The sequence below is a fragment of the Arachis duranensis genome, chromosome 4, assembly GCF_000817695.3.
Source record: "Arachis duranensis cultivar V14167 chromosome 4, aradu.V14167.gnm2.J7QH, whole genome shotgun sequence".
Classification (NCBI taxonomy): domain Eukaryota; kingdom Viridiplantae; phylum Streptophyta; class Magnoliopsida; order Fabales; family Fabaceae; genus Arachis; species Arachis duranensis.
In genome coordinates this window covers 55,081,181-55,085,110 of record NC_029775.3, presented here as the reverse complement: position 1 = coordinate 55,085,110, position 3,930 = coordinate 55,081,181, and positions in this window count along the sequence as shown.

Here is a 3,930-nt window from a genome sequence, read left to right as displayed (position 1 = left end):
GCTGCCCTGCCCTCGCGGAGGGCAGGGCAGAAAAAGTTGGTGCGCCAGAATTGTGATGGTGCGTGCTGGTGCTGCCAGAATCATGCCGTGGTGCGCCAGAATTGAGCCTTGGTGCACCAGATTCATGCCACAACAAAATGCTGCCCTGCCCTCGCGGAGGGCAGGGCAGTGTTTCCAAACTGAAGTCCCGAGTTCGAATCCTGGCAGAAACACACGCTATTCAATATCCTTGGCTTTCTTGGCACCATAATGGGGCCTAGTTCCTTGCTTCCTCATGGTCCCGTGTTCAACTCTTGTAGCAAGCATTATAGGCATTTTTCCTTTGATTTTCTTCCTTGGTGAGCCCGATACTGCCCTTGTGGAGGGCAGGGCAACATTTTTTTCTTCTTGATTCCAAGGCACAAATTTGTGCTCTGCCCTTGTAGTGGGCAGGGCAGAGTTGCCTTTCATGCTTTGTTCCCTTATGTTGCCCTCCTAGAGGGCAGTGTGCCCTTGTGGAGGGCAATGCTTGCCTCCCCTCTTTACATGTGGCACACTTTTCCTTCCTTTGACCACGCTTTCTTCTCCTTGGGTCACGCTTTCTTAGGCCACGCTTTTCTCTTTTATTCTTTTCTTCACCTGAAATAAACCAAAACAACCACTCCAAGTATCATTAAATTCACAAGGCTTATAAATCAATTAAAATCCAATTAAAATTAGCTTAAACCTCATGAGTTAACATCAATTTAATGGTGGTTGCTTGATTTAAAGAAGTTATGCATTTTCACTCCAAATCACTTTCTTATGATGCAAGAAAGTGCATAAAAACTAATAAAACAAGTGAAATTAGCTTGAGAAATGGGTATATGATGACTTGTCATCAACACTCTACCGCAGGAGAGTCACCCTTCTGACTTGCTTACGGAATGGAGGCAATGATCCACGTAGAAGTAGAAGAAAGATCCCCTAGGATGATCTTCTAGAATGAGGGTGCCAACCCCCAAGCACAAAAGGAAGAACTTGACTTGCATCCAGAGGTCCGAGAAAGAGCTCAGATTGAGGAGGAAGCCCTAAAGCATCGAATGGCCTCAAGATATAACTGAAAGGTAGTCCAACGAAGCTTCACTACCAACGACCTCATCCTCATCCGAAATGATATCGGAGCAGGTCGGTCGGGATAAGGGAAGTTAGCAGCCAACTGGAAAGGACCATACCGAATCACGGATATACTAGGAAAAGGTCACTATAGGGTGGCCGACCTCTAAGGGCTGGAGCTCCCGAGGTCATGGCATGCCTATAACCTAAGAAGGTACTACAGCTAGAAAAAGGTCTCAAGCCAAGGCGCGCTCTTTTTTCCCTAAAGGGTTTTTTAATGAGTCACCAGGCCAAGACCTATAAGCTGCCCGACTAGCAGGGTAAGCCCTCGTATGTACATACTCCTATTTATATTTTGTCTGGTTATTTACTAATTGAATAAAATTTAAGTTTTCCTAAAAAGTTTCCTACCAAGACGCATTAATTTACCCTCAGAATAACGCAAAATTCATAGCCCGACCAGGAAAGGTCGACAAGGTGATGCGACATAGCCCGAGGTAATACGAGAAATTATAAAAAGTAACCTGTACAAAGCGGCCTGACGTGGTCAGACTAAAGCGAGATTACTAAAAATAACTTGAGAAGGCGCGATAGAAAAGTCGGACCAATTAAAGGATCACTAAAAAGGGAACAAATGCCATACAAAGGCCAAAGGGAGGTTAAAAAACCTAGTGTCCGAGTTGCTAAAATGTAGACGTCCAAAAAAGGCGCTACTTAAAAAGCAAAAACAATCATGAAATCAAGAAGGCTCCAAAGTCATCTAATTTAACTAAAGAAAGGTTTTAAACAAGAACACTGCCCCAAAATTATTGGAATCGATTAAAAGCCTGCAAAGGTGAAGCTGCGAAGGACTAAAACATAGAGTAACATTAAACTAACGCAAAGCTAGAAGAAGGTAGAAGTTCATGAAAGAACACTACCACGAGATCATTGAAGAGACACCAACCAAAGCCTACGTCACCAACCAACCAAGGACGACATCGCCAAAAATAAAAGTTGTCAATACAACTAAGAAAATGCATAGTCCAAAAAAAAGGCAAAGGTAGAAGTTCATAGAATGAACACTACCTTAGATAATGCTAGCCAAGAAAGCCTCAAATGCCCAGGGAATTAGAACCCACGGAGGTATGCCATCACCAAAACATAAGGTCGTACAAAGGTTGAGAAAACTACCTAAAGATGAAAGTACTTTGCCATGGTCAACCAGTGCACCACCAGAACAGTTAGAAAACTACCTAAAGATGAAAGTACTTTGCTGCATCCTAAGGGCCAGGAGGGATAACAGAGATTGGGGCAGCACCGATCACACCATCAGGTCCATTTAGGATCTCCAGATTAGGCTCTGCCTCGGGCTGAGATATCTCAGTAGGAGGGGCTGTAGAAGCCTTAGCCGTTGACACAGAAGGAGGGGCCTCATCATCATCAGGGGCAGGCACAATCTTGCTATCCTGCATAACACTATCCATGCTAAACAGATTGAGGTCAGCGTCAGGAGCAATAACTCGAACTTGGGCCTTCAGATTCTCATACAAAGTAGTCATACCATTCACCACATGGCCCTGAAGCTCAGCATAGTCGTCATGAGCAGACTGCAGCCTCTTCTTAGTCTCCAAAAGCTCACCATAGGTCCGAATGTAGCTCTCCTTAGCCTTCTTGGTCATATCCTCGCCCAGATTAGCAGCCACCTTTGCAGTAGTTGCTGGGCTTTCTCCCTCTCTGCAGTAAGCTCTAATCAAACATTCTTGGCCTCCAATTCAACCCTCAAACCCTCTAGCCTATCACAATCGGCCTTGGCCTTCTCGAGAAAAGAATTAGTAGCGTGGACAGGAGACTCCTTGAGGACCTTGTGGACAGGTAGCACTGAGATTAGTCATCCGAATATTATTGCTGGATATAAAGTCGAAGTGGTGGAGGATCGACACATCATCGGTCAGAACCTTGCCATAAGGAGCGATACGCTCTGTAGCAAAAGCCACACTGTAAAAAATCTGCATTATCAAGGTTATAAGTCCCAGCAGTCCTCGACCTCTTGGGAGGAGGACCAGCTGAAGTAGGAGAGGAGGAAAGACTAGAAGTCCCCAAGGGTGGATCAGAAGAAACTGCCCGAACTCGAGGGGTCGGGATGACCTTCCTCGGACCCTGAGGATCAGATTCCGACTTTATCGAAGGAACCTGATGATAGATCCCATTTGTAGGGTTTATCTTGTAGTGATTTTAGGGGATTTTATAACCTTTTACCCACATTTATTCAATGAAATAGCATGGTTTTGTATATTCTCCTTTAATTGTGCTTAAGAGTGAAAACATATTTTTTAGGTCTTAAAATAACTAAATCTAATTCTCCTTGATTCCATTAGATGCCTTGATATGTTTGTTAAGTGGTTTAAGGTTTAGGAGGCAAAGATTGGATCAAGGGAATGAAGAAAGAAGCATGAAAAGTTGGAGAACTCATGAAGAAATGAAAGAACCGGAAAGCTGTCAAGCCGACCTCTTCGTACTTAAACGACCATAACTTGAGCTACAGAGGTCCAAATAATGCGGTTCCAGTTGGGTTAGAAAGCTAACATCCGGCGCTTCCAAACGATATAATATTTTTCATAGTTGCTACACGTATGGTGGCACACACACGCATAGTACGTGCACGCGCCGTTGCTGCCACCTGGTTCACTTAAAGCAAAACGTGGCCAGCGAATTCTAAAGCCTTGTGGGCCCAATCCAACTCATTTCTAATGCTATTTAAATCAAGGATTGAAGAGGGATGAGACATCTAGTTACCATTAGCATAGTTTAGTAGTTAGAAGTAGTTTCTAGAGAGAGAAACTCTCACTTCTCTCTAGAATTAGGATTAGGATTAGG